This window comes from Anolis carolinensis, chromosome 2 (genome assembly GCF_035594765.1).
Source record: "Anolis carolinensis isolate JA03-04 chromosome 2, rAnoCar3.1.pri, whole genome shotgun sequence".
Classification (NCBI taxonomy): Eukaryota; Metazoa; Chordata; class Lepidosauria; order Squamata; family Dactyloidae; genus Anolis; species Anolis carolinensis.
In genome coordinates, this window is record NC_085842.1 from 211,793,664 (window position 1) to 211,815,514 (window position 21,851).

General features: G+C 42.8%; 1 protein-coding gene across 3 annotated transcripts in view; it reads left to right on the forward strand.

The window, feature by feature from the left end:
- The first annotated feature begins 988 nt into the window (after window positions 1–988).
- LOC100563653 (caM kinase-like vesicle-associated protein) overlaps window positions 989–21,851 on the forward strand; it is a 62,169-nt gene continuing 41,306 nt past the window's right edge. Inside the window, exon 1 of one of the 3 annotated variants that reach the window (XM_008103561.3) lies at window positions 989–1,163. The gene's annotated coding sequence lies outside the window, so the exon portion shown is untranslated. Of the gene's footprint in view, window positions 1,164–1,436; window positions 1,658–21,851 lie in introns of those variants that run through there. The other 2 variants (XM_016991095.2, XM_003216705.4) reach the window with 2 other exon arrangements.

Sequence of the window (21,851 nt, forward strand, 5' to 3'; positions counted from 1 at the left end):
TATAAACGCAGGATTGTGTACATGAGAGAGTATTATACAACAGAATGGAGCACTAGCAGGTATGTGTATGTTGCTCCACCACCCTGAGACATCCCCCCCCATGCACGTACTTGCTCAAAACCCACAGCTAGACATCCAGGCAGTTGTTTACAGGGAAAGCGACATAGTAGAAAAGATGCTCGGAGGCACACATGAGTGCACAGATGAGAAATAACCTGTGACCAGTTACATGAGAGTAAGTTCTGTCTATGGAAAGTAGAATTGAGTGTCTTTTTTGAAACCCCTGTATCTTTCCCTGGTTTGTACATCTTGATATCTGTCCTAGCACCTGGTCCAGCTAGCCCATTTTCCCATTTCTGCATCTTGCCATCCTATCCTATGGAGAATAGGAGTGGAAGAAAGTGGCTCCATCCCCCCCTCCCCCCTCCTCTCTATATATAAATATCATCATCTATTATTCTAAGGAGATTCATTCTTCAGGTGTCGGTACCAACACCAACAATATGCCTTACCACCTAGCATGATTAATGTGAGGAATCCACATCCACAGAAAGCCAAAGACATGCCATACAGAGAGCAAAGGTGAAGTGGATGCATGTACACCATGCTATAAGGGAAGAAATGTTTGTGTTTATAGATGCCACAACACCACAAGTCTTTTCATTTGAAAAGAAACCTGCTTTCTATTCCTAAATATAGGAAATAAACCCTGCTCAGGCAAAATGTACGTTTCATAGAAACATACATCAATGCATCACAAAGCTTACTTATAGTTTTGACAGTCCCTGATACTGTGAAGGCAGATGAGACACCTTCCAGATCCCAAACAGGGCAAGAAACTCTCCCATAGACATGAAAGATTTCTCACTCTCTCACATAGCTCACTTTTGCGTAGGAAGCCACGAAAAACACATAGCTGTACCTAAACCTCTCAACTCAAAAAAACAGTCTTGTGCTCCTTGGTCATATACAGTTGTAGTCTAAGACAATCCAACTGAAGGCTTCCTCCAAGCTCTAGGCAGCTCTACTAATGATTATCAATACATAAAGCTCAACACACCGACAGACAACCTGCTGAGCATTTGTCAAAAGAAAAGCCTGCTTCAACAAAGGGAAGAGGCAGTAATGCAGGTGAGACACAGCACAACCCCATAGGAAGACAGGTAAGTAGCCACACAAAATGCACACTGTTTTAAAATGTCATCATCACATGTGCAAATGGGGGTGCCTGTGTTACTCACACACAGTAAAAAGACTCTGTCTTTGGCTCATGGCTCTGAAAGGTTTTCTCCATCTACCCCCTTTGCATGTTCTTGCTCTTTATTTACTTCCTTCCCTCTCTCTCCCTCTCTCACATGTCCCCAGCCTTGGGCTCTCCATGTGTTTGTGGGTCTCTCCTCCCTCCATGCCCCCCTCCAGCAGTGCTCCCGCCCCTGCCTTCCGCTACTTGGGCTCTCTGCCAGTGCAGGCAAAGCTCAGACTCTCTACCAGGGAGCACAGAGGCAGGCAGGCAGGCAGGCAGCCCTGTGCCATGGCTAAGGCATCCCGAGCTGCCGAGAAGCCTGTGCCTCGTGGCAAGCTGTAACGTGGACACCCAGGCAGACAGACAGACAAGACAGCCCCAGGTGGGGGAGGGACATCCAGCTCTCCCCCCCAGGTAGGATATGGGTGAGGTGAAGGGATGGGAGTTCTCTCTGTGGGGCAGGAATGGGGAGTGGAACCAAAGGATGGAGGAACTGAGGGTGGGATGCAAGGATGGGACATCACCAAGATTGTGACCAGAGAATGTTGTGCAGGATTGCATGCTGTCTATGACCAGGGATGAGGGGACTGGGGATTTCATGGTGAAATGGGAGTGACAAAAGCTGTCATTTGGACCCCATCGCAACTATTTCTACCCTTGCATTTAGATTTCTGGAAAGTTGAGGGATATCTTTCAGACTGGGGAGGGAAAGGAAGAAAAAGTGTGACCATTTGTGGCAAGAGGCTGGTTCTTCGGGACTGGCGGCAAGGGATGGCACAGTGAAAGTAAATGGGCTTGAGATGTATTAAGTGAGAGCAATAAGTAAGAGTCTCTGGCCACATGGATAACAGAAGATAAATGTACTTTGCATATGAAGACAATCAGGACAAGATCGTTAATTATTTGTTCGGTGTAACTGGTGCACTTAAGTGACTGGTGGCTTTGTATAATCTCGCTATCTCATATTTGAGTGTGTCTGTCTCACTCACATAGAGACAAAGGTGGATACTGACAATACAGCTTTCTGTGTGTGTGTATGTAAGAATGAGAAGAGAGAGATCAGTAAATGTAGTGCCTATACAAAAGTGTGTATATGTGTGTGAGAGTGAGAGATCAGTAAATGTAGTGCATACACAGAAGTGTATATGTGTGTGTGTGTGTCAGAGAAACATCAGCAAATGTAGTGCATACACAAAAGTGCATGTGAGTGAATGAGATATTAGTAAATATAGTGCATACACAAAGTGTATATGTGTGTGTAAGAGGGAGAGATCAGTAAGTGTAGTACATACATAGAAGTGTATGTTTGTCAGAGAAACATCAGCAAATGTAGTGCATACACAAAAGTGTGCGTACGTGAATGAGATATTAGTAAATATAGTGCACACACAAAGTGTGTATGTGTTTGTAAGAGTGAGAGATCAGTAAATGTAGTGCATACATAGAAGTGTGTGTGTGTGTGTGTGTGTGTCAGAGAGAAAGATCAGCAAATGTAGTGCATACACAAAAGTGTGTGTAAGAAAGAGACAGACAGAGATTGGCAAATGTAGTACACACACAAAAGTGTGTGTGTGTCAGAAAGAGAGATCAGCAAAAGTAGTGCATATAGAAAAGTGTGTGTATGAGAGGGGGAAGATGTGTCGGTTAAAGGTATACCAACATGGATGTCTACAAGTGCATTCATGTGCACTAATTCATATTTTGTGTCTTATTATTAGTAGGAGTGCATATGCCTTTGGGCATATATGTATTAATAGATGGACACCTATGAGTTTGGGCACATTTCTATGTGCATACCATTCATACTCATCTCCTATGAATGGACAGTTGTGGACATACATGATTGAGCACCACTATGTGACATGTTTATGCATGCAAGCAACTTACATGTTTCTTTCTAGCACATTCGCACAAACTTTCCTTTTCCCGCTGTGTCTGTATGCTCCTGTTTACATTGTGTGTCCCTATGAGGGTGAACGTTTTTCACCATTCATCCATATCTGTATTTCTGTGATTCTAAGACCCATGTTTTCCCTATACAAACATCTCTAAAAATGGGGTGCTTCTTTTACAGAGATAGATAAAGGTCTTTTTTTTGTTGTGGTACTGAAATTAGAATGTGTCTTACAATTGGTGGTGTCTTAAAATAGAAGAAATATGGTACATGCACATAGGTTTTTTCTGTATAGAAAAGCCAAACACTCTTTTATTGCAAAAAAAAAAAATGGAATTACTAAATCCAGAATAATTGGAACTATCCAAGGACTGCAGAAGCACAATCACAAAACTGAATTGTGGAGTCAGCAGGAGTGTCTGGGAAATCTGCTAAGCATCTGAGCATTTCCCGTCTTTGAGGTTGTGGTAAGAACCTTTTGGGAGACGCATAACATCTTCTCTTTTTCCTACCCCATACTCCATTGCTCATCTATTTATCAAAGGACCTGTATTATACTTCTCATAACTGATAATGACTTTCACACCAGTCTCACTCCAACATCCTTTCGACAACACTATTTTGCAATTGGAAGAACAAAATACCAAACTGACCTTGTCTTCTAAGAAGCTGTTGCTGTTTCTACTGGTGCTCTGTGGGATTTGTGCAGCATAAATAACATCTAATGGAGTCATTAAATCAAATAATATTTGCATTTTTGTGTATGTGTGTGCGCAAGAACATCTCCATTTGAAACTGCGAAAGCTTTTGGTTATGCAAAAAAGCTGAAATCTCCCAATTCCCCACCTAAATCTTCTGTTCTCAAAAAATTCCCTGTGTAGATTCAAATCGGTGTGTCAGAAAGCCTTGATGTATAAGGAGGATCAGCAAATCTCTTGTTCAGCTTTTCTAAATAATAGTGTGTTCAAGGGAGATTGAAATGTCTTAAAGCAATTGCCCATTAAGAGGACTTGAGCATGTTCAGAACTAGCCCAAGCCATTTCGCTGCTTGATCTGGGAAATATTATCCTATTCCTATTTAATCTGTAGATGTTGATGAGGCAGATGTATTTTTCTTCCGCACTGGTGATGGGAGACCACTTTCCATCTCACCTTAAGAGATAAGGCTATCCAAGAGGTACAAGGACCAGGTTGCCTGGGACATATGGATCGGCCCTCCAATAACCCAGCTACTCTTACCACATTCCCCAGCGTCTGCCACTCGAGGAAACTGCCTCACTCTGCTGAGAATGACCCTGAGTATATGCTGCAAAATTATTTTTATACAATCTCTGTATGTGTGTGTGTTGTGCTGCATGAATGCATGTTGTAAGCCCATGGATTAAATTAACATCGCTCAAAAAGAGGATAAGATCACAGGGTGCTTTGGAAGAGAGAGAGAGGAGTGGAAGAGAGATTTCTCTCTTTTCCATAATAATGGAGCTGCAAACTAACTGGCAGTACATTTATGACACACAAAATAAAACACTCGATTGTTGCTTCACAGAATTTGTTGTCACAAGGACAAGACAATAGATAGTCACTGGCACAAGCATCTTTTATGGTGAGTTTGAGCTACATGACAAGCAATATTTTCAAAGGTTCCATTTGTCATTATGAAAATAATAGCTAAACTGAACCTCCATGTCCTGGGGCAGTCTATCATTGAATACTAGCAGAAAAGAAAGGCTGTTGCCTTTATGTGCTGCGTTTAGGCTCCCCTGATGCATCTGCCTTGACTTTGTGGGGAAAAGGGACACTGGACCAAACTGACTTTTGGCCTAATCCAACAGGACTAATCTAACAGTTGCTTTGTGTAGCATCTCCTACTCACTTTGTGCTACAGGTCCAACACCAAGCATTTAGAAGATGCTAACATTACTTCCATTTCAGCAGGGCATTCTTAAATGTCACCACTTTCCTTCTCTGCACATCAACTAGGACTTAAGCAATGTGGGAACGTCTCCACAGAGATCTTTTCTTCAATTGATTTCTGCTGTGCAAATGGTGAAAGGAACAACTACCTGTGCAGGTCACTTACCTGGAATTGTCAAAAGAAGAATTAAGAGAGTCTTCTCCGGGAACTCAAATTGCCAGGAAGCAAATGATTCTCCAGGCATGTCTCCAACTCTCTCGGGCATCTCAGGCAAGTCTCACACAGCATCCTTCTACATAAAAGAAGATCATGTTTGTCATTTTTCTTTCTCTCTTCCCTCTCTGAGGATTGTGATGAACTCAGACTTGCCAGTGTTTAGGAAGTAGGTGCTGAGCTCATTCACTCTCCAAGCCAGCTTAAGCTCTTGTCACTCTAGGTGAAAATTAATTTTGCTCTCCACACCCTTTCCTCCCCTCCCCATCACATGTCTATTCTCACTTCTTCCTCAAAAGAGAGGGTGGATTGTATTTGGGAATGATGGAAGAAAAATTGAACCCCCCCCCCCCCCCCCATTTTTCTATGTTCCCCAAAGGTGAATGGCTGCTCTTCATTCCACATTCAGAAAAGAATACTGGAAAAACCAAACTAGGGGATATCAATTATCTCAGATCTCGGAGACCAAGAATCAAGAGCTAGAATGAGCTGACTATAGGCACATACAGAGTTATTGAAACGTCCCACCTTTTGTTCCCATTCTTTCTGATTTTACAGTGGGTTACAATAAGCCAGCCTGGGAAGCTGGTAGAAAAAGTCTTCAATCATACTGGCAGTTGACAGAAAATATTCTGGGATAAATGAAATTTGTATGAATCTCCAAAATAAAGTCAGAACAAAACCTGAGATATTCTGATCTTTTTCTTCAATCCAGATGCAACCTTTGTCAACCTGTTTTGAGGTTTTCAACTGGCATTTTGCTCCACCAATTAGATCCTAGTGAAAAAGAAATGACGGAACATGTTCTGACTACAGAAATGGAAAGGAAATGGCAGTCCTTCCATATTAATCCTCATTAGCCCAAGATGTCTTAATTGCAAGTTAGAAGACAATCAGTCTGAGAGGACTGGATCCAGACATTTTGATGTCAGTGTTAAAGGACAAGATGGCATCCCTCCTATTGCTTTTACAGCACCAAATCAACTGGACAGGCATTTGAAGCAGAAGACAGGAACAGAATTCAAAACGATCTTAACAGATTAGAGAGATGGGCCAAAAGTAACAAGATGAAGTTCAACAGGGACAAATGCAAAATACTCCACCTAGGCAGAAAAAATGAAATGCAAAGATACAGAATGGGGGATGCCTGGCTCGACAGCAGTACGTGTGAAAAAGATCTTGGAGTCCTCATGGACAACAAAGTAAACATGAGCCAACAATGTGATGCGGCTGCTAAGAAAGCCAACGGGATTTTGGCCTGCATCAATAGGGGAATAGCGTCTAGATCCAGGGAAGTCATGCTACCCCTCTAATCTGCCTTGGTCAGATCACACCTGGATTACCGTGTCCAATTCTGGGCACTGCAATTTAAGGGAGATATTCACAAGCTGGAATGTGTCCAGAGGAAGGATACTAAAATGATCATGGGTCTGGAGAACAAGCCCTATGAGGAGTGGCTTAAAGAGCTGAGCATGTTTAGCCTGCAGAAGAGAAGGCTGAGAGGAGACATGATGAGGGCCATGTATAAAGATGGGAGGGGAAATCATAGTGAGGAGAGAGCAAGCTTGATTTCTGCTGCCCTGCAGACTAGAACGCGGAACAATGGCTTCAAACTACAGGAAAGGAGATTCCATCTGACCATTAGGAAGAACCTCCTGATTGTGAGGGCTGTTCAGAGTGTGGTAGGTGCTCCTTCTTTGGAAGCTTTTATCAGAGGCTGAAGGGCCATCTTTCAGGGGTGCTCTGAATGCAGATTTCCATGTTTCTTGCACCATGAGGTTTCTTCCAATTCTATGATTCTATGATTCTATTCCATGATTAATTTCTCTGTGATGGAACAGTGTCTTCCACTATGCTGAACAGATTCAAGAGAGCAAGGCAGACCATTTGGCACACACTGGTCTGCCCTCCAAGAGAGAGGAAAAACCAGGGGTCTAAAATGTCGCAGGGGCAAGCCCACCCCCCCACCCCTTGCCCTTCCCAGCATTTGCTGTGAGGTTGAGGCAATTGGCTCCCTCTGCTGCCCTCGCTGATTTTCCTTTTTAGCAGTAACCCACACATGCTACAAACCCTGTTTGGCTCTGCTCTTAACGACAAGCTTGTTCACGCCAGAAACAGCAAAAGGCTGACTGTCAATTGCCCTGGTACAGCTGCGTTCACACTTTTGGCTAAGAGTGTGCCCAACGCAGCAGGAGAAGCCAGGAGGTCGGACACAAGGCCTTATCTGCCGTGAAGAACATGCGTCACTACGTATGGAGTGTGAAAAACTTTGGATGCCAGGGCTGTTTAGGTTAGAGCATTGGGATGGCGGGAGACAACTTAGTGAGGAGATCATAACAGTTTATAAAATTAGCAGCAGTATGGAGGGAAGTAATCACATCATCCCCCAGAACACTAGGTTTGCTTCATCTCTGCATGTCCTCATATCCTCCCACCCTCCTAAAAAAACCAAAAAAAAAAAAAACCAGGGTGTGATGGCTTGCATGTCTGCAAGGCTGGTCCTGCCATTAGGTCAAGGGAGACCATTCCAGTTGACGGAAGCAATGGGGCTGCAGTTTCTTTCTATTTAGAAAACAGAGATGTTTGGGCCATAAAACACTTTCATCACCATGGCTCAGTGCTATGGAATCTTGGGAGTTGCAGTTTACAGGTTCTTCAGTTCTCTGTGCAAAAGAGTGCAGGTGCCTCGCTAAACTACAACTACAGTAGAGTCTCGCATATCCAACCTTTGCTTATCCAATATTCTGTATTATCCAATGCAGTCTGACTCCCGCCCAGATCCACAGCTGTTTCTCTTGGCAGCAATGCACAGTGGGCCAACATGGCCAACAACAACACAAGTGCAGCCACACTCCCAAACCAGTGGCAGACTTGCTGTAAAACATGATGTTTTGGTGCTTACTTTGTAAAATCATAATGTAATTTGACATTTAATAGGCTTTTCCTTAATCCCTCCTTATTATCCAACATTTTCACTTTTCCATTGTTCTGCCGGCCCGTTTATGTTGGATAAGTGAGACTCTACTGTACTAGAATTCCATAGCATTGAGCCATGGCAGTTAAAGCGATGTCAAGCTGCATTATAATTCTACAATGCAGATATAGTCCAGGCCAGGGCTTCTCTAACCTGAACCTGGTTCATTTTCAGAATATCCCAGATAGGTTTCCAGGAGTTACAACCCCAGAAAGAAATTATTGCAACCTCTACTTTCAATTGGCCTGGTGTCCGAGGCGTCAGTGAGGATTTCTCTTTCATGTGTAAATTATCTATTAGATAATTCCAGGTGGTTCAGTAGAATTCACAGATAGTTCATCCAAGACAAACTGCATAAGGAAGAATTATCCTAGGCCGCTTTTTTCTCTCCCCCCCCCCCCTCGCCCAGCACACACACCCTTCCTCCTACAATGGTAACACTGCTGTAAGCACAAACTGCAAAATCCTTGTCCCCCCAAGCGCACGTAATTGAGCTTGCCGGACTATGATGCTATAAGAGGTTGGGGAAATAAGCTCTTGGTGTCTGTGTTTGTGTGTGTCACTGCAGGTTTCTATAATGGATAACTCTAGAAAGGAGGATTTAAAGTTTAAATCTCTAGATTCTTTTGGGGGGTGGAAATCACGTTGGAGCAGAAATTGATTTTGGAAAAAGAAAGTAGAGAGTAAACAGTGGCAGTTACAAGCTCTTTATAAAGGTAAAGGTAAAGGTTTTCTCCTGACATTAAGTCCAGTCATGTCTGACTCTGGGGGTTGGTGCTCATCTCAATTTCTAAGCTGAAGAGCCGGCGTTGTCCGTAGACACCTCCAAGGTCATGTGGCTGGCATGACTGCATGGAGCGCTGTTACCTTCCCGCTGGAGCGGTACCTATTGATCTACTCACATTGGCATGTTTTCGAACTGCTAGGTTGGCAGGAGCTGGAGCTAACAGTGGCCGCTCACGCAGCTCCCGGGGATTGTACTAGTGCTTTAAGCACCCACCCCAACATGGTACCGAAAGTGCTTCTTGTAGCATGGGATCTGTAATATGTACAACAATCTTTTAAGGTAGACAACAACACAATAGTTTGTTGTGGATGCTGCTATTTTCCAGAAAGTTGGAATCGGATCGAAAGACAGTTCATAATTCATAGCACTTATGCTCGGCCCAGTTTTGCTTCTGGTAAGCAGCTTTGGCAGGTTTGGAGATTGTCTGAAAAACCCACAAAGCCTGTTTAAACTGGAAATTACTGTGGGACAAAGGAAATGTGTGCATGTGTGCGCGGTTTTCTCAAACCCACTTGAAATGTTCTCAAGAGAAATTGTTTATGTTTCACTTAAGAGATGGTGATTATGTGCAAGGTTGTATGGTGAACTTATGTAGAAAGCAACATGGTTGGTTAATTTGTTTGATTGATTGATTGATTGATACTCTGCTTTGCTTTGTGACTCAAAGTGGCTTCTTAAAAGCCTGAAACTACAAACTGGGTAGCTGCAAATGTCAGCGTGATTTTTAGAATGGAAGGTAAAAGCTTGCTGGAGACAAAAGGAAAAGTCATGAGAAATTATCGGCAGAGTTAATCAAGTGCTGAAGACAGGAGTCAAAAGTGTTAAAAAGACAGGGCAGCTATAGTGATGTGCCCTCATGATCTGACTTCTCTTCCTCAGTGATGGACTTTGTCTTTCTGCTTAAAGTTCAGTTTCATTTCCGATTTCCCCAAGGTGTTGCTCAATGACCCCTCTGTTCTGGTCCTTGAGCTGCCTTGGGAAGAGAATTAGATTAGCCCCAGTGACTTTCATATTTCATTGACCTTGTGCTTGCAAATGGCTTGTGCCTCTTAGGATACAATCTTCTATTCATCTTCAGCCTGAGATGGAAGCAAACTGATTCAAAATTTAGTTCAGTGGATTCAAGCCGTACAAGATTGCAAGCCTAGAAAAAGTAGGGATCACAGTGGTGTCCAGGAGCTAAAGGTGCATGTACTCCTAACACCATTCTTACAGCATGGACATTTTAATTCTTTTTAAACTATAACACCCAGACGCCCCAGCCCGCAAAGATACCACTTATGCATGGTGATGCATTCTAGGAACTTTAAGTGAGGGAGATTCTTCAAGCTTTGATCACTATGCAATGCAGCATGGGCAAGGAATATGGCTCAATAATAATTGCTAGGCTATAACGGGAGATGGATAATAGAAGCATTAAAAGTAGGGCTGGGATTAGTGAGAAAATTCTATTTAATTATTTATTGAATATCTATACACACACACACTTATACTTTCACCCAGATGGAATTCAACATGCCTTATAGTAATTTAAAATTAAGATTAAGTTAAAGAGGTAAAAAAAAAAAAGAATTAAATCACAGTATTATTTTAGAGCACATTTAAAACGTAGATTCTAATCATGCACATTCATTGCCGATATCGGCTATGTTCTCTTTAAATACTAGATCAGAACATTTTCTTTGTTTTGTTACCACATATATTTCCACCTACAATGTTGTAAATGTAGAAAAAAGCAGTACTTGGCAGTAAAATGTATGTGTATTCGTAGCATGAACTTACAGCACTTTTTCTTACTAGTAAGAGCAAGAGGTGCATTTACACTGTAGAATCCATGCAGCATGACACCACTTGAACTGCCATGACTCAATGCTCTGATATCATGGGATTTGTAGTTTGGTGAGGCGCCAGTACTCTTTGGCAGAAAAGTCTAAAGATTGATAAAACTACAACTCCAGTTTTTTCACAGCACCGAGGAATGCCAGTTAAAGTGGTGTCAAACTGCATTAATTTAACAGTGTAAAATTTAACCAAAGGGATAGGAAAGACATAGACAGCTGGAAGTAAATCTCTGCTTCTCATTAGTGTGAATGAAATGGCTGCCTCGAGCAGCTGATTTGGGATATTACAAAATGGCATCAATTTCACGAATACTTTATTTAATGCCAGTGTATTCTTACTCCAAGAAAAAGTGGCTTGTGTGACTTTCTGCCTTAGGTACCAAGTGACCTGACTGGCATTGGACAGAATGGATTTTGGGCTACAGAAGTGGTAGTAAGGAGGGAGAAAGTCCACTGACTATTTTTCTTGAAGCCTTAAAATGTCTTGGGGTCAGCTGGTTGCTTTCATGCCAACAGAATCATCCAACCACTTTGTATTTTAGTCTAAACTTTAAGAATTATTCAATGTGCTAAACCTATTTTGGGGACAGCGTCTAGTACCTTAAACAATTCCTCCAAAATCTGGACTAAAGCATAGAGCAGATGTACCACCCTGCTAACATGAAAACCACTGCTTCTGGGTGGGGGATTTGCAATGGATTCAAAAGACCATTGAATAATCTTCTATGAGCTCAAAGAGATTTAGTGTTGCTTTTCTGGAAAGGCAGAACATCATCACCAGCACCAAAACCAATAGGGCAAGCTATTTTTGAAAATGAATGGAATTTCTGAAGCCCGATTTGATGCTCTCAATGGAGTTCCTGCATTGTGTCGTACATTGGACTAGATCACCTAAGAAATCTCTTCCATCTCTCCAACTCAATTATTCTTTATGGTACTGAGAGTATAGACTGTCTCAAATGAAGGGGTGCAGGTGTGCTTTTTAAAAAAAATTAGTTTAACACAGTTTTCTTGCACTACTCTAAGATTTGATGGGGAACTTGTGACCTTCCAGATATTGTTTGATTCCAGCTCCCACTGACACCACTCAGTACCCTGTTTCCCCTAAAATAAGACATCCCCAAAAAATAAGACCTAGTAGAAGTTTTGCTGAATTGCTAAATATAAGGCCTCTCCCGAAAGTAAGACCTAGCAAAGGTTTTGTTTGGAAGCATGCCAGCCAAACAGAACACCAGAGCATGCAGGATCGGTAAATGTACGTACCATAGAGTGTTGTAAATGGAAATAATGGTAGTAACAAGAAATTCTTGAGAGGATTCACAGTTTGTCTGGTTATGCTGGTTTGTGATGACAACTACTGTACAGTACATAATAAATGTTCATTTTTTCGTTCAAACAATAAATGTGAATTTTTCTTTATGGACAAATAAGACATCCCCTAAAAATAAGACCTAGAGCATCTTTGGGAGCAAAAATCTATATTAGACACTGTCTTATTTTCGGGGAAACACGGTATGTTCAGTAGTCAGGGATAATAGGAGCTGAACTTCACTTAAATTTTAGAAGGCCAACACTTTCTTCACATGGTTCTTTTTAATTTTATTATCCTCTATAGCAGGCATGGGCAAACTTCGGTCCTCCAAGTGTTTTGGACTTCAACTCTCACAATCCCTAACTGCCAAAACACCTGGAGGGCCGACGTTTGTCCATGCCTGGTATAGAGGACATGCTCATTTTAAGAGATATGGCTCCATGTTGCTTGCTCTTTTCTACATCAAATGTGTCCACTGTGTTCCTTGTACTGCAAAATACAAGTGTAAGTGCACCTAACTGTTGCTAGCCGGTGCCGATGGTGCTGACTGTATGGTTTGCCTCTGTGAAGAATACACGTGTGTCTGTAAACATGTGGGCAGACAGCATGGGCTCTTTTAGAAGGGATGTGCTCTGTCATAGGTTGCCTTTGCCATGTGGTCAATGAGCCTTTGTTTTTATCATTTCCAATGTATGGCATTTTCTTGACAAGATTCCTTCCGTTTGTTTTTGCCTTCCTCTGAGGCTGAGAAAGTATGACTTACCCAGTGCATTTCTATGGCCGAGTGGGAAACCTTTGTTTCCTGGAATCGTAGTTAAACACTCAAACCACCATATCAAACTGTCTGTCTATCCATCCATCCCCTGCCTAGATCGCAAAGCTGTGATTCAAGACAACATCCAAGATAAAATGAAATATAAATTAAAACAAAATGGTAACATTAAAACAGTATTAACGTGTTTTAACCTAAGTCTCCTAGGGGAGATAGGGCAGAATACAAATAAAGTCTTATTATTATTAAAAAATTAAAATAATTTAAGACACAGATTTAAAAGCAAAATATAAGCAGGCTTTAAAAGTCCCTTTTTTGGTAAAACTATTAGTTTTTTCAAAGCCTGCGAATGTAAAGAGAGCTTCATTTTCTGCTGATAGGACAAGCAGAGAACTTTGGCCCTCCATAACTTTTGCACTACAACTCCCACAATCCCTGAGCACTCGCCATGCTGCCTCAAACACAAAAAGAAAAAAGTCAGAGTATCCCTATGCTGGGTCTCAATGTATGTTTTTTTCAATAGTATAAACACGTATCTACATATCTATATGTGTGTATGTAAGAGTGAAAGAAAGAGGAAAAAAGAAAGAGGGAAGATGTGTTGTAGCATTCATAATGGAACATTCAATTTATACTTTCATCAAATGTAACTACCTGCTTCCTATACGCTTTCTCTTTCTGTATGTATCCCTGTTTACGTAGCTGTTTTGTCAGGGGCAGGCAGGCTGCACACTTCACGTTATATTTGTTCATTTTGCGATTCTGCAAACACGAGAGGGGCGTTCCCCTGTCCTGGTGCCTCGGGACAAATGCTCTTTAGGTGCATGGTGTGGTAGGTTTGTGCAGTTGAGCATGTTTGTTTATGGCTAACTGCGCTTAAATGGCGTTTTTGTGAGACCTCATTCAGAATTAATGTGCCTGCGTCTTCATGTACGCAGTTATGCAGGATGCACTTGGGTGTGTGTGAACCATGCAGTGCCTATAAATCTTATGAAGGTAAGTATGTCCATACATACTGACAAGCAGCTGGGTGGTTTGAGGGTGTGCACATGTGTGTGTATACCATGTGGGGACTGGAATATTGTGAAGAGGTGGCTTTAGCCACATACCTGTACGCTTGGTAGGCAGGTGTATAGTTGGGTTGCTGTGAGATTTCCAAGCTATATGGCCATGTTCCAGAAGCATTATCTCCTGATATTTTGCCCACATTATGGCAGGCATCCTCAGAGGTTGTGAGAACATACACAGAGGTATATAGTTCTATCTCTGTATGTGTGTGTGTACACCACAGAGGACCTGTAAATATTGTGAAGATGTAAGTTTTGCCATGTACATATCTGTATGTGTGCAGTTGAATGCGTGTGTCCACCATACAGGACCTGGAAGTATCACAAAGATGTAAGTTTTGCCACATATGTACACACTTGGCAGGCAGCTATGTATTTGCATATGTTTGTGTAAACACCTATAGTACCTGTCAATATTATGAAAATGTGAGTTTTGCACATACATAAATGCTTGGCAGGCAGGTGTATAGTTTTTGTGTGTGCGTGTGTTTGACAGACTGTGTCTAACATCACATAGAATCTACAAACGTTGTTGAGAGTATGTTTTCTATCTACATACATGTAGCTCAGGTAGCTGTGTATTTTTGTGTTTGTGTTTACATTAGGTGAGGAGCCAGATCTTCGGCTTAGAAATGGAGATGGGCACCAACCCCCAGAGTCGGACACAACTAGACGTAATGACAAGGGAAAATCTTTACCTTTACCTTTTTACATTAGGTGGGTCCTGCAAATATTGTGAAGATGTGGGTTTTGCCATGTACATCAACACTTGGCAGGCATGTCATTGTGTGTGTTTGTGTATACACCAGCAGTACCTGTAAATATTGTGAAGATGTGGGTTTTGAGACATACATACACACTTGGTAGGCAGGTGTGTAGTTGTGTGTGTTAGTGTATACACCTGTGGTACCTATAAATAGTGAAGATGTGATTTTTGCCACAAACACGTTAGGAAGGCAGTTGTGATGTTGTGTGTATATGTGTGTGTGTGTCACACATAAATATTGTGAGTTTTGATGTGTAGTATTTGTTAGGAAGGCCCCTGTGTAGTTGTATGTATGTATGTGTATCACACAGGACGTGTGAATATTGTGAAAATGTGGGTTTTGAGACGTACAAGCACACTTGGTAGGCAGGTGTGTAGTTGTGTGTGCTCGTGTATACACCTGTGGTACCTGTAAATAGTGAATATGTGATTTTTGCCACAAACATAATGTTAGGAAGGCAGTTGCAATGTGTGTGTGTGTGTCAAACATAAATATTGTGAGTTTTGATGCATAATACTTGTTAGGAAGGCAGCTGTGTAGTTGTGTGTATGTATCTGTATCACACAGGACGTGTGAATGTTGTGAAGATTTGGGTTTTGCCACATACGTTCTCACTCACCCGGCAGGTACATGGTTGGTGTGTGTGTGTGTATTTGTGTGTCCCTGGTGCTGTGCCTGTGTGACTCACGGCTGTTACTTGGTTACCAGTGGTTGTGTGCCTTCTTCTGTGTCTCAGCCTCACAGCTGGATGCAGCGTGCACATGTCTTTGCCTCCCTGCGATGGCACCTCTCCGGGCACACATATACATGTATGTGAGAGAGTGTGCTGTGTGTGTGCGCTTTGCTGGGTGTGGCTGGGCCAACCAATCTATCTCGGCCTGCTAAGTTACCTGACATTAATGTTGCTAAAGCGGTTGTTGCAGGGTTGCCATGGCAACACCTGGCTGAGGGGAAAGGGGGGCAACAACAATAGGGTTGCCAGAACTTCCCTCTCCTTCTTTCTCTGTCTTTGAATTTCTTTCTGTCAGCAACAGGTTCTGCATATTGGAGGCTAGAAGAAAAAGGCTTTTGAGGGAAAGAACAAAGTGTGCGGGGTGTTTTGAGACCACAGAGGCCTGTTTCTGGAGGCTGCAGAGGCCTGTTTTTGAGGCTGCAAAGGCCTGAGACCCCTTCATAGCAGACCCTCTCCTACACAGAGAGGTTGCCTGTGCGAACCTGTCTCTATTGCCTGCCACCTTTCGTTGGTTTCCCCACAACCAAAGCCCTTTTGATCTCCCCTCTTTCTAGTCTCCCTCTCCTTCACAGCTCTTTTCTTTTCTCCCTTCCCCCTCAGGTCGCGTCATGTGTTTTTAAACACGCAAATACATTTTTCACCTCTGCGTCTGCTGCTCCAAAGGCGGCAAAATTGTCAGGCGATTTCTTCCTCAGCCCCGAAACACAATGATGTGCGCACATTCCCCACACCATGCTCCCTCAGTCCCAAACCCCAATAATATGTGGACATAACCCTCACGTTTTCCCTCCATCTCAATAACACACACATTCACACACACACCAATAAAACCCACAGCTGAGATGCGCTAATTGTCTGATGGTGTGTTGTTGGTGCCCCCTAGTCGACAACGTGGGGCTCGGCACCCGCTCTGAAAACTTTACACAGCGGCGGCAAGCGTTGTGTAATCGATGTGACAGCGGAGCGTCTGAAACAGAGAAATGCTTTCTGCTTCAATGTCCAGAATACAATGGAGCGCATCAAAAAGGAGTCTGCACAGGCAAACCGCAGATGGTGTGATGTCTCACCAGAAAGCAACGGAGGGGAAAGCTGCCTCTGATTCTGGCAGGAAGGAAAAGGAGAAAAAGGCCTCTCTCAGAGAGCCTAAGCTGAGAGTAATCCTTTAAGCCATTCTTGGTGGTGATCCTTCCATTGTTCCTTGGCTCTTCCCTTTGGTTTTAAGGTCCCCATAAAAGGTCCAATGCAGCCATGCCCGGCAGGCAAATGAAACATTTCTAAATATTCCAGTATAGGCAATTCCTAAGTCACAAGCATCCGACTGACTCATAGTTGAGAACGGGGATGAGACAACAGGGAGTGTGAGAAATCTACCCCTCAGAAGGGAAATAGCTTCAAGCTACAGGAAAGGAGATTCCACCTGAACCTTAGGAAGAACTTCCTCACTGTGAGAGCTGTTCAGCAGTGGAACTCTCTGCCCCAGAGTGTGGTGGAGGCTCCTTCTTTGGAGGCTTTTAGCAGAGGCTGGATGGCCATCTGTTGGGGGTGCTTTGAATGTGATTTTCCTGCTTCTTGGCATGAGGTTGGACTGGATGGCCCACAAGGTCTCTTCCAACTCTATGATTCTATGAAATTCACTCCTGAAAGAGTAATCATGGGGAAAAGGGGTCTCAATTGAAGCTTTATCACCAGTCTCTGTTTCCACAACAAGCCATTTTTTTTTTCAAAATCCAATGATCCCAGGGACAGAAAGCAAGGTGAAATCTTCAGAACAGGGCACAGGCAGCAAAACAAACACCATAGGGGTGTTAACCCTTCCCTATACCCTTCTGTGTGTGTGTTGTGTGTGTGTGTTTGGCTGGAGTTACGCTTTGAAAAGTACCCATTCAAACTTGCAAACAAATTCAACTTAAGAATAATTCTACAGAATCTATCTTGTTTTTAACTTGGGGGCTGCCTGTATTCCAACATTTCCTGTACAAGCTGTCGTTGTCACTTTCAAGACTGCCTTGTTGTTGCCACCGCTCCTACTGGCCCAAGGTTTTCTATTTTGAAGGCTAACAAACCAAAGGCCTCCCTCTTCTTCTCTTAGGGCCCTTCCAGGCAGGCCCTATATCCCAGGATCTGATCCCAGGTTTTCTATTTAACCCAGATTATCTGGCAGTATAAACTCATATAATCCAGTTTAAAGCAGAAAACCTGGGATCAGATCCTGGGCTATAGGGCCTGTCTGGAAGGGCCCTTAGTTTAAAACAAGCAAGCAAACAAAACTGACAACCTGATACTTTGCTGCCATGGTGCGCTGAGGCGGTCTCTCTTTCTCTGTCTCGTTGTTGTTTTGGCAAGTGTGTAGCTGTAAAGAGAGCAAAGGAAGGCATTGGCCTTCCAAATAGGAATCATGCTCTTCCAAAGTGAAAGCTGACTTCTGTCCAAAACTTCTAGCATTGGAATGACTTAAAATGTCAGATGAGCTTTAAGAAATGCAGTTGAAGTGTCCAAAGAAAAGGTGCAGGGGGAGATAACAAACAAATGCAAACATAGCAAATGCTGTAGATGAGTTAGTGTTAACGATTTTCAATGTTTCACTCTCTGCAATGTTAGTAATTTGGGGTTTGGATGAAAATTTTCATTTCAAGTTTGGGAATAAGAGCAAAAGCCTCATCCCCAACCTTCTACACTTGTTCATTTTGGCCTTGGGGGATGAAAACATTCATACTCTTTTCCTTCTCTCAATTTCTGTCTTTAACAAGGATTTACATTGTAGAATTAATGAGGTTTGACACAACTTTAATTGCCATTGTTCAAGGCTATGGATTCATGGGAATTGTGGTTTGGTAAGGCACCAGACCTATTTGCATTGCCATGGCTCAAAGCTATGAAATCCTGGGAGTTGCAGCTTCACAAGGTCTTCTCTGCAGAAGACCATGTGAAGTTGCAACTCCCAGGATTTCATAGCCTTGAGCCATGGCAATGCAATTAATGTCAAACTGCATTAATTCTACAATGTAGATGCATCCTTACACACACAGTAACGATAAGGAGATCAAAGATTTGAGGGTCTCGCTAGAAATAGAGACCAGCGCAAGACCCCAAAAGGAGGGTTGTGCAACACCTGGAGAGCTTGCGAGAAGCAAATAAAAATTTCCCTATTCCCCAATAAAAAGGCTCACCAAGTTCGAAGCAAAGGCCACCGAGTTTATTCTGGTCCAGCTGAAGCAGGATGACAGTTGCAATAAGTTGCAAGAAGAACCGGCATGCCATTATACAAGAAAATCCACATTTTTTTACTTTTTGCATTTTGAATTTCCCACTCCCCCCCCCCTCCCCAAACCGGCTTCATGCTCCTTGGTCAGGGAAATCCCTGATGTCAGAAGCCAGGAGAAGTGGTCCAGGGGGCACTCTCACCTCAGACAATGAGATTACGAGCCCCGCTTCTGATGTCTCTCCCTGGCTGGCCAATGGAGGAGATGGAGGCGCGACAGCAGGAGAAACAAAGGCAATCATATGTTGATGAAAGGATTAATGAGTGACCCTATACTGGGTCCATTGTCAAGTGGTCCAGCGAGAGCCCCAGGGCCCTGCTAGCCGGACTTGTCTTATTGATTCACTGATTGAAATAACAAGTCCCTTGAATAGGGGTCTGAAACCTAGATGTCAGTTCCATTGTCCAAAAGGGTAGCAGCATCGACAGACTTGATGAGATTAAATAATTCAGAGTCCAAGGAAGGGAAATGGCATTGTCTTGACAACTGTGGCGTATCCTTGCCTCCTCACAGAGGAGATAAGCCATTTATGTGGAATGATTGGAATGTCCAATGGGTGTTCCATTCTTGAGTGGTCTGGCTTTGCCCTCCAAGGCTTAGGAAAGAGTCCATTGTGTTATTTCCAGATGATGATCATGATAAGTCCATTGAGGTAGGATATGGCCTGAGGCAGGCTGGTGGCACCCAGGTCAGGATAGTGTGCTGGCCAAAAGTTCACATCAGGGTCACCATTCTTCATTTTATAAGGGGCAAGATATCATAAAGAATCATCATCATCATCATCATCATCATAAATAAATAAAATTGATAGGAGACACATGTGGGACTCACAATGGGGGAGAAACATGAGATCCGGCATCCCCATTGTGTTGGGAGACAAATGCAAGTTGTATCTGTGGGGCTTTCAGGGGGCTCCGATCTCCCCTATGTTTCCCATGAGGGACAAAGAAAGAGATCCCAGAAGCTCCCCAGCAGCCCACCAGGCAAAAGGCTTTTTGGGGTTCCCCTAGAACTGGGAGATGGCTCAAGGGATACAAAGGGGTTTATGCAGGAGGGGGAAAGGGGCCCCTATACCTTGGGAGTTCATAGGAAGGCACAAAAAGAACATTTCAGATCACATTGCCCATGCTCATTCATAAAAAGGCAACTCATTCATAAAGGGGAGCCAATTCATCTGTCAGGAGGGGAACCAGGGCAATTGTGGCAAAAAGCGAGATAGCAGTTTAGTTTTAAAAGTGTTCCAGAGTGAAATGGAATTGGTCCGCATTAAGGCGTGAATACAGGAGCCCAGTGGGTTTCTGAATCCACAGTTGGAAAAACCTCATTTCCTTGTTCTCAAGGCGGTTCTGGACCTCCTTGGCCAAGCTGGCAGGGATTGTGGCTCAGGACGTGGTTTATGGTTAGTTTTTGGGTTGTTAAAGAAACCTGCAAAAGGAGCTCTTTTGCAGACTTGGAAGTGAAAGCAGAAAGAGGATACATTTTATTACTCTTGGTTAATGTATAGCAAAGGACAATGGAGCCTTGATACAGAGTGGCTGCCTGTGGTTTTCAGCTACTGTAGCTGCTTTGAAGAGAGGATACAATGTTTCTGTGTGTGACTGAAGCCTATCTGGAGTGGAAATTCAGGGTTCTTGTGAGCCTGTGGAACTCCTGGCAGTAATCAGCTGTGTGTCAAAGCAATGTGAGTGTGGGGGCTTGTGTGCTCGACATCAGCAACACCATTTTCTTGTCATCTACAAATGAGTACATATCTACATATCCAGCCAACATCTCTGCCTTCCCCTTCTTCCCTCCTCTTCCCCATTTCCTCTCACTCAGTTAACGTTCTTTTTATTCACCACCAGTATACATGGTACTTTAATGTACGATTGCTAGGTTGGAAACTGGAGGTGATGGCTCTTTTACGCTTAGTGACTCTGTAGAATAGGAAATTTCAGCAGGTAATGGTTGTTGTACTACCAGGTAACAAACAGCTTGCTAAAATCCCTCTCCTACAATATGATTAAAGGCACATGAGTCACTCTTATTCTCACTTGACTTTACAGAGTAGATTCCAATTAAGTCCAGCTATACATTAATTTACCTGGGTATCTTTAGGCATGGTGTATCCTTTTCTTAGCAAAACAAAGAAAAAAATCCACTTATTCTCCTTTTCTTTCCACAATAGTTTCACTTAAAGAAAACACAGTTCATTAATGTTTGTTCAAGTGCTTCATTTTATTGTTATTGTGTGCTTCCAAGTCGATTTGAATTAATGGCAACCCTAAGGCGAACCTACTACAGGGTTTTCCAGAGCTGAGAGAGTGTTACTTACCTAATGTCACTGAGGCCCCTTCCACACAGCTGAATAAAATCCCACTTTTTGTGCTTTGAACTGGAATACATGGCAGTGTGGACAAAGATATTCCAGTTCAAAGCAGATATTGTGAGATTTTCTGTCTTGATTTTCTGGGATATAGGGCTGTGTGGAAGGGCCCCAGGGGGTTTCCATGGGCAGGTTGAGAATTGAACCCTGGTCTGCAGAGTCCAGTGCTCAAACCACTCCACCTGCTCCCCTTCATTACATGTTCAGAAAGTCTCTATCCACTAAATTTCTGCTTATCATACATCCCATACAACAAGACTATATGTTTCAGCATTCTTACTAGAAAGGCTTCTTTTCTGCAGATTCATTAATCTGGATTTTTTTTGCTTCAATTATGTAACACTTAATTTGCTTATCAACTTATGGCAACTACACAAATTCCATAGGGTTTTCTTAAGGAATACTCAGAGGCTGACTTGCTTAGGAAGAATAAAAGTTCATCTCTACATTAGTTTTGACCCCGAACAGAAAAAGCTCGTTTATTTCATATCTCTAGTGATACACTTATGCTTTGTTTTCTGCCCATCGAGGCTCTCCGTGAAGTTTGTGCCACATAAAAACAACAATAAACACCAAAGCCAATAAAAGAAACCAAAGCACGACAGCTATAAAAATAAGCATCAAAGAAAAAAGAGGTAATATCTGGAATGAATTAGTGTCTCCCAACAGTCCAATCATTACAGACAACTCTTTTTTCCAGATCTCGCT